General features: G+C 43.7%; 1 protein-coding gene across 1 annotated transcript in view; it reads left to right on the top strand.

Moving 5' to 3' along the window:
• The window catches only part of LOC126355885 (pyridoxine/pyridoxamine 5'-phosphate oxidase-like), a 180877-nt gene that overhangs the window by 118019 nt on the left and 49352 nt on the right, over window positions 1–13506 (top strand). The gene's annotated exons all lie outside the window — the stretch shown is intronic.

The raw sequence follows: 13506 nt of genomic DNA, 5'->3' as shown, positions 1-13506 counted from the left end.
AGACTACCTTTTCTTGGCAGACCACTCAGCAAATACAACTAATCTACTATATAAACTACCCTACGCTATGCTCGTCCATCCTCTTCGGGGATGATGCTGTGCTGTCTGGCGTCCTCAGCAGATGGGATCGACGGAGAACATCGAAAAAGTTCAAAGAAGGGCAGATCGATGTGTATTATCGTGAAATAGAGGAGAGAGTGACACGAACATGATACGTGAATTGGGTTAGCAAGCGTTAAAGTAAAGGCGTTTTTCGTTGTAGCGAGATCTTTTTACGAAACTTCAATAAACAAATTTCTCCTCAGAAAGCAAAAGTATTTTGTTGGCGCCCAACTACAGAGTGAAAAATAATCATCATAAAAATAACAAAAATCAGAGCTCGCACGAAAATATTTAAGTGCTCGTTTTCTCCGTGTGTTGTTAGAGAGCGGAATTCTAGAGAAATAGCCTGAAGGTGGATCCATGAGTCCTCTGATAAGAACTTGGGTGTGTATTCCACAGTAGTCGCGAAAGTGTAATAAACTATTAGGCCCTACATCATTTATATTCTATCTTGCACACTTGAATATCCTAGTCCAGCTGTTCCAGCTCGAGTGCTAGACATGAGCATCACAGCGCCCGAGGGGAAAACGTGCATAATGGCCTGGAGAAAGATCACGCGCGGTCAGCCAGGGAATATGGCCATAGTGTACGCAATCGCGTACCTCGTGCTGACGTCCGGTCAAGAGTTGGCAAATGGTTGCGCATGTGCAGGATGAGGAGTGAATGCGGTGCAACAGGTCCACCTGGCAACTAGCCTACGTAAACTACCCGCTCCTGCCCCCTGGTTAGCTGCCAGTGCCTTTGCCCCATGGGGTATCATTGGAACAGCCTCTACTCAGTTGTATCTCTGGCCCTGCTATGGTCTCCTTCCAGTGACCTGTTCCTAGATGCCATATCAGATGTCCCACTAACTTCTCTCTCATTGCGGTAAGCGCATTCTGTACAGCATATATTGTTTCCACTACGTTCTTTATAGTACCTCAGTTGGTACTTTATCTGTCCACTAAATTTTTAAAAATTCTTTGAGCTCCACATTTCAAAAGGTTCTAGATTCTTATTCTCTGGATTTCTGACAGAACATGTTTAAGTTCCATACAGTGCTATTCTCCAGACATATACATTCAGGAACTTGTCCACATTCATATCAGCGTCTGTTAGCAGTAGAAGTTTACTGGAGAAAGATGTCTCTGTACCCATCTCCTCCTGATCTCTTTCTAACTTCACCATCAGTGCAGGGAATTGGGAATTCCAGACAACCTCCAAATGACCTTTTGATGGAAATCGCTAACATCAGCATCAGCTTTCCTGGAATTGCAACGTCAGCAGAATTTTTTCCCACAATTGCCTCCTCCTCCCCAATTTCCTGAAATTACCTCCCCTCCCCCCATCCCTCCCCTCCCCCCTGTGCCCAATGTCGTTACACATCATCGTCATGCTCTCAGCCAATCGGTTTGGCGCCCTGGTGACTGACATATAGGCCAATAGCGTGCAAGTCCTGCCTCCCAATTCCTTGAACAACTTTACTTCTTATAAATCGATTGTGTGATCATCATCATTCATTATCTGACCTACAAATCCAGGAAATTCTGGGGAAAAAATTCCACTGACATTGTGATTCAAGGAACACGTGCTACGTTAGCAGTTTCCACGAAGATGTCATTTGAAGGTTATCTAGAATGCTTGCCCTCCCACTACCTTTGTCTCTGTACTTTTGTTTCTTAAGCTATTTTCTCTGTTAAATATACTTTCCTCCCATTATCCAAAGTCTCGCTTATATCTGGCAAGAGGAGCTATGTTGTCTATGAAAATTTGCATTGTCATTTGTTTCCCTTACTCTTTTATTACTCTTCGGAAATTTCCTTCCACTTTCTTCAGTGCTTCTTACACACAAAAATTGAGCAACAGTAGCGATATGCTGCAACCTTCCTCAGTGGCCATTCACTACTATCATATATATAGCTGCTCATTCCAGAACATGTTGCAGCCTCATTTCAGTCATCGTGATAGATACAAATAAACATAGCACATAAACTCCAAATTTTATGTTCTTACAAAAAGCTTCTGTTCCAGAACATACACTGACAAGCCAAAACCTGCTTAACTGCATGTTGGTCTGTCTTTGGAATGAAATATAGAAGCGATTCTGCGTAGCGTGAATACTATAAGTACGTGGTAGGTTTCCAGAGGTTTGTGGCATCAGGTAGCAATGCACGTCACATAATACCCAAAACTTATTTTTGGTAGGCCAGACGTCAACGTGAGTTCACTTTCACGCTTCTAAAGCTACTGTAGGACATTTCTTGGCTGTTACCTTGACAGTTATCCTGCTGGAATATGCCATCCCACTGGAGAAGTCGTCAAGCATGAAGAGATGCAGAGGGTCAGTAATATTGTTAACGTAGTCCACGGCAGTCATGCAGTCGTTTAGAGCCACAGGTCTCATGAAAGCCAAAGTGAATAAGTGAATGTCCTCAATAGCATCTGTACTTACAGATTGCGTGGACGGTTAGGAAATCGTCCACACAGTCTGTAATCACAGTTCAAAACATTTCTACTTAATAGAAAATACTAACCACCAGAAATGTTTATAATCTATAGGTACAAAATGTAAATTAAATAGCAAACATATGTACATATTCCAGGCCACTGATGACGCCTTGCAGAAAATAAAGGCGAAACGCGTATGGCACTAAAATTGTGTTTTATTCAGTTGCTGTCAGACGCTGAATAATTAAAAATTATCAATATACCGTAATACTACATGTAACTGAGGAAGACAGGACTACAAACGTTGAAGTGTTCATAATGTTTTCGTTCATAGTGCATGTAGTACACTCACTGAAACAAGATTAGGATAAATATGGAGCGAGCTTCTCTGCTCGATGCTTACGTAACTCCAGTTCGATCAGAATACGTTCTAATGCTCTCGTTTATGGCACTGGAGCAGACTGGGGAGTTTTCTTTGGAAATATATTGAGAGCCATTTTCTTACATAATGACATAAGGAATGGATAGCAATTAAGCTATAAGTAAGTGTGGTAGAAGCACAAGAGACAAGGCAAATTTCAAGGTGCGGGACACTAAAATGAATGTGAAGTGCCTATGCGTGAGTGAACGCATTTTTTCCGCCAAGATGAGTTGCAATGAACGGTGAAGAAGTCAAGGCGCCGGTTGAAGGCCAGCTTACGTAAGCAGGTGGACGGCGCCGCGTGGTTGCTGGCTGTACAAACACAACAGCCTCCAAAGAGATGCTACACGTATAGACGTAAGCCAGTGGTCGCCCGCCGCAGCTCGCGGGCCTTTATGCGACTGTTCGTCCCCATGAATGTGCTTCTGCAACAAAATACCACATGCGAGCGCACACATACAGTGCGAATGAAACTTGGCGGCCTACGCACAGAAGTAGGTTTTCGGCCTGGGCGTTAGGCGGGGGTGTAGATGAGTCAGGCCACCTCCACTCTGCGCCACCCTACACACTTATCTGCTTGTGACAATGTGCTCGAAAGTGGGGGATGAATAATGGTTATAAGTCAGGCACGCGGGATAACTTTTTCACGTTCTGAAGTTCACGCAGTATAAAGCAGCGGCAGAAATATCTACTCCGTTGAAGAGTGTGGAACTGTTTCTCGTGAAGGTAGAAAAACGCGTGCGATCGGGCGAAAGAAGATACGTATACAAGCAGTGAACTAACGATGAATCATTTGGAAAGCGATTTAATAATTATTGAGTCGGAATTAAGTGAAACGGATGACGATAGGAATAAAGAAATATAAGTTCATGCAATCACAAATAAACATACCTGTACATATGACTAGTTTTCTTATTTATATTTTTACATTCTTAGTTGATGTTTGTGTCTTTATCTTTAAGCAAGTACTCTGAAGTGAAGATTTAGCCGATTTTTAATGCCTGGTTTGTGTTCCTGACTCACAGTCAGCCGAAAAACTAGAGTTTGCTGTTCTTTCCTTCTTCGATTGTATATGTGCATACGAGCAGTCATTTTCTAGCATAACTTTATCAAGAGTAAACTGAGAAGTCATCTTATTGCTGAGAACCTGGAATTTTACCTAAAATTAAAAACGACATAGAAATCTGATTCATCCAAACTTTCCAAGGAGATGAAGGCCATTCTTCACATCAGTTTTTGTCAGTCACTCTCAAGATTTAATTTTATGGATACCTTACAATCGAATTTTATCAATAAATAATGTCGTTATTGTGACATAAAATTTTATTCAAGATACGTAAAGTTTGGGTAAGACTTGAAATGTCTTAATTTTAGGGAGCTTTGTAGAGTGTAAGAAGATCTATTGTCGAGTATTGAGAAAGGTATGTTGAGGTGGTTTGGACATACAGACAGGATGGATGAAAGGAAGTAGACGAGTTTAGATGGAAAAATAGGAAGGGGTCGACTTCAGCGAATTAAGTTAAAAGAATTGGTTCTTAAAAGTAATTTCAGACATCGTACTACTGATAAATGACACTCTTGACTAATGAGTTTACCAACCTCTGATGTAAGCGAAAAAAATTCCGCTGGCAGTTACGTCTCCTTCTGGAGCTGATCTCTGTCCTTCGCCTTACGTATTAATTTTACTGTATTACGCTGATGGAAAATGGAAATGAGCGTTTGGCGTCATTGGCCGGCAGGCTTCTTGCGGGGCAGGTCCGGCGGCCTTGGTGCAGGTCTTAGTACATTCCACTCCTCATTGGGCGACCTGCGCGCCGGATGGGGATGAAATGATGATGAAGACAACACAACACCCAGTCCCTGAGCGGAGAAAATCTCCGACGCCGCCGGGAATCGAACCCGGGCCCGTAGGACGACAATCCGTCACGCTGGCATTACGCTGATCCTTGGCAACCAAGTAAAAAGACGCAGTGGATAGAATGCTGGACCCACACTAGAGACATGCGCAGTTCGAATCCTCGTCCAGCCATCCAGATTTCGGTCTGTCAAGGTTCCATAAACTGCTTAGAGCGAACGACAGGATGGTTCCTTTTAACACGTCACAACACACACACACACACACATTTGTCCCATCCGAGCTGGTGCTCTGTCTGAGACCGCGTCATAGACGTTGCTTCTTCCTCAGGAACTCTTTGAGCTTCGCCAAAAGGTGGTAATCAAAAAGATCTGGTTCAGACCTTAGAGTGGAAGGTAGAGAGATCGATCCTGTACCTGACAGACAGATTCTGCCCTTATTTATCTTTGGTTTAGTACAGTAGCGGGGATGATCCATACTACAAGCAGACGCGGTTTGGCACCCACCCATAGTTGTAGCGCATTCTTCAGACTGGCGTGAGCAACTATGCCGAGCAGGTTACAAGCAGGAGTGGTCTGCGATATCGTTTATGAAAGAGAATAATTTTAAGAATGGTTTTAGTTCCGTAGCAGCCGGCCGTAGTGGCCATGCGGTTCTAGGCCCTACAGTCTGGAACCGTGAGACCGCTACGGTCGCAGGTTCCAATCCTGCCTCGGGCCTGGATGTGTGTGATGTCCTTAGGTTAGTTAGGTTTAAGTAGTTCTAAGTTCAAGGGGACTGATGACCTCAGAAGTTGAGTCCCATAGTGCTCAGTGCCTTTTGAACCATTTTGAACCAGTTCCGTAGCTGACGAGTGTATTTTATTTAAAAGGCTACCGCTGAATATCGAACAGCGGCGGAAAACTCAAAGGGAACCGCGTAAAGCGAGTGATAGTGACTGTAGAGTGAGTATGAATAGATTACATAGATACATATTACTTGTGCTTGAAGAACATTAAAGTCATGGTTTACTCAAGCGGAGTTTCTATCCATGAAGACTATCACTATTGTCTTATTAGTTTGGTGGGAATAAGTAGACGGAACCCGTGAATGTTGCAGTCGGGTGCGCGTCTGTAGGAGCACAGTTAGTAATTTCAATAAATTGGCACATGTATCTTGGGCATGAGTTGGTCTTCCTGTGCTATCACAATTTAAAAGTCCGATGCCTAGAACTTTCGACACCCAATTATTTCAAACATTTCTTTAACCAAAAAGATAAGCGCCTTACAAGAGTGAGCAATCAAAAATTTCCCATCCACACTAATCCTGTAAGTTTCTGGTTGCAGCAGCAGTGTGAGAACGGGCATAGCGGCGAATAAGCACGGTGCCGCGAGAAATTGCTCCAAGATAATTGTTCTGGATTGCTCGTCGCAGCTTTTTTATGATGATACAATACCCTGTCCATCGTTGACAAATACTACGCCATTATCATCCCAAAAGCACCGTCACCATGAGTTTTTGGGTTGACAGAGTTTGCTTGAAGTTTCGAAATTTTTTAGGTGATTACGGATGATACCATTCGGGTGATTGGTCTCTGGTGTTAAGAGAGACAGTGACGTCTCATCAAAAGTAACAATTTGATCGATAAAGCCATTTCCATTTGCATGATATCAATCCATCAGTCTTCTCTGTGCTTCGTGTTAGTCACCCAGCTGCTTGGGAACCCATCGGGCACACACTTGGTTAAAGCCAAGACATTCGGGCACAATCCCATCAGTCACAAAAAAAGAAAAATGTTTGGGGAAGAAATGTGTGACTCGTATGGAGTTACGTGTCTCTCTTTCATAATTCCGCTTTTGACTCAATTCTGCAAATAATATATGATGAGTGACGGACGCACTGATCAAGCTTCTCAGGCACATTTGTTCGTCCACAGTTCAACATTTCACACCACCTCCCCGCGTTTCTTTCGCTCATTAGTGCATCACCATACACGTCCTTTAGTTTACGGTAAATTTCTACGGGTTTCAACTTCCGAACATTCAAAAATCTATGTAACACCGCGAGCCTCACACTCGAGGGGATTTTGTATTGCACAATTCATTCGCAGAATCACAGAACTTGTTTTTTATTGCACCCATGCAACGCGGAGACGTAATGTCACGGAAATCAGTAGACCTTCGACAGAGGTCAGATGTCAATCTGAGCGCCGAGAAGTGCAGGCGGTTATTAATTCCTAGGTCCTGACATCAGAGTTCCTTTAACAGGAATGTAAGCTCAATAATGTTCAAGATACTAGTATATTGAAAGATGTTCCCCCGATGGTGGAACTCCACCTCACAGACCAGACGTTTGCATAAACAAATCGAGCAGTCGCCTTTGAATACATTCATAACCGAAATCTAGTCAGGCGATTTACACTAATTTTTTGGCGAGGTGCCGTAAATTCGTCACCACATAATCATCATTACAGTAGGCTTTCGTGAAATTTGATAGATAACATCCCCAACGTAACCCATATTTCACTAAATGGCGCTCCCACGCCTAAAAGATCTCAGCTACCAATATGTGTTCCACTATAGATACAGGCAATAAATTATTTTACAACAATAATCTGTGACAATCATTGCAGTGCAGTGCAGAAAATGGTTAATCCGTTTTCCTCTCTTGAACTGTCTTGTACACTTCCAACTTCACTAATATTAGTTTTCTTCCTTTGCATAAAAGTAGATTAAACAATGAAAGCTTTCACTACTGGGATGTAAAGCATCGTAAAGTGTGGTACGACAAAAACAAAAGACCACCATGAAAATGCCCATATAAAAAGGGCATGACTGACTCTGAAGGTGGATTGACATCAGAAGTGAAATTTATGCAACTGCACGTCCGAAATTTTATTGAAAAAAAAAAGTAACAGAGAACACGCATTGTAGAGGAGACAAAGATTGGAATATATTCAATAAATAATTGCAGATACTGGGTGTAAGTGTTGTTCTGAGGTGAAGAGGTTGGAACAGGAGAGGAAGAAGTTGCGGACCGCATCAAACGGGTTACAAACTGATAACTTAAATAAAAAGAAAAACTGTCAAATTTTTCGTGATCGCGCCACTGCAAAACAGGTCTGCGCATTTAGTAATAAAAAAAGATAAACTGTCGGCGATATTTTACGAGCCCGTAACATGACATTAAAAATACCAAGATCACATAATAAATAAGTAACCAAAGCAACTGTGAAAAGTATCAATCCACGAAGTGCTATTAGTATATCACATAGTCCTGTGTCCATCTGCTGATGGAACCCTGTACTGTGATACTCAACATGGGCGATAGTAGCCGATCACGCAACAGGGGCGACCGGTAGAAGGCGCTGCCAGATGGCTTTTTGCGTACAGTGAATACCGGTTACCGGTTCCCTGCGGCAAAACGCTGAGCAGGCCTGCGGCAAAAAGCTGAGAAGGCGTCTTTCCCTCCATACACGCCGCCGTAATGTCTCCTGCCGACAACGTTGCTTGTTCAACAGCTCCAGGCACGATCAACGTACCAGAGCAAAGGACAAGGTGCTATAAAATCTTTTTATTTCTCTCTCAATAAACACGAGACACTTAATGAATGTACAGTGACAAGAACAAGATGCTCTTGGTTTGGCACTTCATCCCGTGTTCCAAAACAGAACAAATGACTCAAATGACTGAATGAGCGGTCGGCTAGACCAGTAGTTCACATTAGCTCAGTACTCACTTCCTGCTTTAGCGTAATGCGGTCAACATTCAGGAAATCAAATCCACGTAAATTTTTGTGTCTTAGTAGCTGCAGGAACAATCAACATAACATAGAATTTTGGCAAAAAATGACATACTGTCCATGAAGATTAAGTAATTATTTCCTTTTATATGTATTTTTTCCATGACATAATCACGCCTTTCAACGCCTTGAGAAAACAGTTTCTGATCAGAAGTATCCAGACATCTATGTGCAACGCAGAACTGACCACCAGGAGTCACGAGAGGCGGATTTTTCAGTATAAAAGCAGACGTGGAGTAATTTTTGTCAGTACAGAAGCAGTAACAGCAAAATGGATCGGATAAAAGAGTGACTTCAAGCGTGAACTAGTCGTTAGATACCACTCTTGGAACTGATGAATCAGGAGCATTTCAACTCTCCTAAAGCTGCCCAAGTTGACTGTTTGTTGGTGACATAACTGTCAAGTGGAAACACGAATGAACAACCACAGTTAACCAAGACCAGGCGGACCTCATGTACTACGGACAGGGTCCGTCGAGCATCGCGGAGAGTGGGCGTAAATAATCGCGTGACAACAGAGAAAGAATCCACTCGCGAGTTCCAAAGTACTACCAGTAGTAAAGCTAGCAAAGTGACAGCGCGAAGGGAGTTAAAAAGAATGGGGTACAGTGACCGAGTAGCTCCTCATAAGCCATACATTTTTGTGCCAAATGCTAAACGATGCTTGGGATGGTGTAAAGTGCGATGGCACTAGACGTGGATGAGTGGAAATGAGTGACTTGGAGTGCTGAAACATGCTATACCCTGTGGCAATCCGATGGAAAGGTTTTGGTTTGGCCAGTGCCTGGAAAACGTTACCTGCTGCCGCGTACAATGCCAATAGCGAAGTACGGAGAACATGTTGTTACTGGGATGTTTTTGATGGTTAGTGCGGTTCCTCAATTTGGCTGACACAAACATGCTTCACCGTACTGAACCTTCATTCGTCGATGAATTTTAATAGGTTTCACACCTTCACTACACAAAGACCGAGTAACAGAACACTGTTCTTCACTGGTGCAAGTCGCAAGTGGGGCGGCCATCTTTATACTGATACTGCGACGGAGTGTGTGCATCTGCACTATGCTGCCACCTACAGGACATTCTGCACGCTGTTTGTAGCACACTTACCAACTTACAGGATAACGGTACGAAATTTCGATTTGTTATAACAAATTTAAGGTTTTCATTTGGCTCACCCTCGTACATTAATGCTTGCAGCACGTTCCTTAACTCTGAAAATTACCACTGACTGATCAAAACAGGGCTTGGCGTTGGCAAATGATCACGCGGTTCTGTCAAATGAATCATAAATAATGAAGCACAGAACACAGAACTGTCGCCTTCACCGCCTCCTACCACCCCATTTTCGATACTATGCCCACCTGCTCCCCCCCCCCCCCCCCCCCTGCACCGCTCCACCCCTTCCCTGGCACCTCTTTTCTTTCCACTGTCTTCTCTAAAATGTGAAGCCGGCCGCGGTGGTCTCGCGGTTCTAGGCCCGCAGTCCGGAACCGTGCGACTGCTACGGTCGCAGGTTCGAATCCTGCCTCGGGCATGGATGTGTGTGATGTCCTTAGGTTAGTTAGGTTTAAGTAGTTCTAAGTTCTAGGGGACTAATGACCACAGCAGTTGAGTCCCATAGTGCTCAGAGCCATTTGAACCGTTTTTTCTGTCATTACATATTATGCCGGCCTCGGTGGCAGAGCGGTTCCAGGCGCTTCAATCCGGAACCGCGCTGTTGCTACGGTCGCAGGTTCGAATCCTGCCTCGAGCATGGATGTATGTGATGTCCTTAGGTTAGTTAGGTTTAAGTAGTTCCAAGTTCTAGGGGACTGATGACATCAGTGTTGAGTCCCATAGAGCTCAGAGCCATTTGAACCATTTTTGGTACAAATGTCTCTTATAATCTTGAAACCTGTTTCCATTTTTCGTCATCAGTCCTTCACAAGACAGTTTCCTGAATAGTTTTGCCTGAATATCTGAAATGAGATACTCTCTCGGTTCTTAGGAATTTGGGTGCCATGTTGTTGCTGAACAAACAATACCTGGAGCTCTTGTCTCTCCGCTGATTCTTTAATTATTTCCGTTTGTTTTTGGACCGGTACTGTTTGCATGTCCTTACTTAGAATTGCCAACTCATCTGGAAAATTACACAGTGTTTCCTACTATTGGGTTCAAATGGTTGAAATGGCTCTTAGCACTATGGGACTTAACTTCTGAGGTCATCAGTCCTCTAGAACTTAGAACTATTTAAACCTTACTAACGTAAGGACGCCACACACATCCATGCCCGAGGCAGGATTCGAACCTGCGACCGTAGCAGTCGCACGGTTCCGGAGTGCGCGCCTAGAACCGCGAGACCACCGCGGCCGGCTTCACATTTTAGAGAAGCCAGTGGAAAGAAAAGAGGTGCCAGGGAAGGGGGGAACGACGCAGGGGGGGGGGGAGCAGGTGGGCATAGTATCGAAAATGGGGTGGTAGGAGGCGGTGAAGGCGACAGTTCTGTGTTCTGTGCCTAGTTCTAGGGGACTGATGACCACAGCAGTTGAGTCCCATAGTGCTCAGAGCCATTTGAACCATTTTCTAAAATGTGAAGATGGTCCCTAGGAGGTGATAAAGCACTCTGGGGTGAACCACACATGGTTAAAACACCTCAGTAAGAATCAGAATTAGAGACAGCTGTTGCGTTGGGGAGAGTGTGAGCGTGTGTACGTGAGAGAGAGAGCTGTTGTCGCCATGGTATTGGAGTAGCTCAAAGTATCGAGTGCCTGAGCTGTCGCCATCCGTCAATATGGATGCTGAGCTGAAGCTGGGCAAGACACGATTATCAGAGTATTTGATAGCGGTCATATCGTTAGTATTCTTCACAGACACTGGGCTTATCACCTTCACAGTGCTAAGGGTTAACTATGAATTCCTTGCCTCCGGGAAAGTCGCCGAAGTGGCGTCAAATCGAAAGACTTGCACCAGGCGAACGGTGTACCCGACTGGAGGCCCTAGTCACACGACATTCTTCTCTTCTTCACTATACAAAATAACTACTTTTTCTTATTAGTCACACGCTATTGTTGACTGTCCGCCTGTGCAACCGAGTGATCAGCGCGCCTGACTACCATGTGGAGGAAACCCAGCTCCGATTCCCGGTACTGCCACAGATGTTTCCTTGGTGGGTGAATTGGTACGGGGTGCATTTAGTCTCGTGAGGCCAACTGAGGAGCTATTCAACCGATTAGTAGCGGTTTCAAGGTCAGGGAACCTGACGACGATAGGGATATCGGTGGGCTGACCACATGCCCCTCCGTACCGCACCCGTTAACACAACTGACAGAGGATGACACGGTGGTCGTCGGTTCTGATTGGCCCGTCAGTGCCAGAACGGGAAACCTTACTTTATCTTACCTACCTACTATTGGCTCTTACCACTTGAGCCGCTTTGAACCCGAATACCATTCCTTTTGCAATATCTTTTCCTCTGTTGTACTATTTAATATTGTTCCTCCCATGACGTTTTTCCTGCTTAGCTATCGTTTACATTAATTACACAACTTATATTCTGTTAACGTTTCATAGAAAGCCGTCCTTCAAAATTATGAGTGCCTCCATTAGATTCCGGCGACCCATTAATTACCTGCAAACACGCGCGCTCGAATTCCAAAAACATCGCGCTGCCAGCGCTGAAAACTCAACGAATGGCCGTCTGGAAAAGAACTTGGCTCCAGGTAGATCTAATCTGCTCACAGAGAGAAGAAACGTGCACCGTGCTGCGAGACATTTTTTCGAGTTCGTAAGTGATTTGTCTCTCAGATGTAGACGTAAATGGAAGGTAGATCACTGTGAAGTACTAGCTATTTTGTGAAGCGTCCTTTGACAATCGACAGTCTGGCCTTAGATTGTAAATATACAGTGTGTCCCAGAAGGGATGGCCGTTGTTGAGGCATATGACAGGACCCATCATTCGAAGCAAAAAGGTTTGATAAATATGAGCTCTAAAATGCATACCTTAAGACTACGAGCACTTCTTCAGTAGAAGAGACGTGTGCCACAGTAGCGAAGATGAGCAACTGCTCGTAACTCTTAAGTATGCGCTTTAGAGCTCATGTTTGTTAGACCTTTTCGGTTCGAATGATCGCTCCTGTCGTGTCCCTGAATATTGGCCATTCCTTCCGGATCACATTGTATAACACATGGCGAAATCACTGTGGCATTTATGTGGGCCTATTTTTCATTTGAAGCCAGAATTTGTGTTCTTCATATTTTTTTACACCACCAGAATCAGTTGGATATTGTTTTAGCATAAAAAAACACATTTTCCTACTATTATTTCCTTTTTACAAAAAGCGCCTTGAGTGGCCCATCAGGTCACAATGGTACAGTCAATGACAAGCATTACTCCATGAGAACAGTTTTTCCTCTCATTGACATGCAAGAACACCTTACATTCGGAACACTTAGAATGAGATCCCGATTATATATCATACACAGCACTGTTTCAACATCTCCCACGGCTAGAAATTAAAGTTTTCATTTAAAATGAAAATTCCATATTTCTTCCTATGTTCTGAAGAGACTTGTGATATGTTTCTTTGGCCTGTAAATTGATGAGTCCGAATTCTTCAGTAACTTGTTCTGTTCCAGGAACACTGCTTTCCTCATTTGGTGTATCTGCATTATATGGTAAATCCCACTTCGAACAACTCCAATGTCTCTTTATCTCTGTCATGGACCGTGCAGCTGGTCCCGGCGGAGCTTCGAGTCCTCCCTCGGGCATTGGTGTGTGTGTTTGTCGTTAGGATATTTTGGATTAAGTAGTGTGTAAGCTTAGGGACTGATGATCTTAGCAGTTAAGTCCTATAAGATTTCACACACATTTGAACATTTTTTTTCTCTTTATCTTTCAACTTTCTTGTCACAGCTTATTTTGAAGAAAAATGAAGCTTTA

The sequence above is a fragment of the Schistocerca gregaria genome, chromosome 1, assembly GCF_023897955.1.
Source record: "Schistocerca gregaria isolate iqSchGreg1 chromosome 1, iqSchGreg1.2, whole genome shotgun sequence".
In the NCBI taxonomy this organism is placed as follows: domain Eukaryota; kingdom Metazoa; phylum Arthropoda; class Insecta; order Orthoptera; family Acrididae; genus Schistocerca; species Schistocerca gregaria.
The sequence above is the reverse complement of the archived record's forward strand: the minus strand, read 5'-3'. Positions and strand labels throughout refer to the sequence as shown.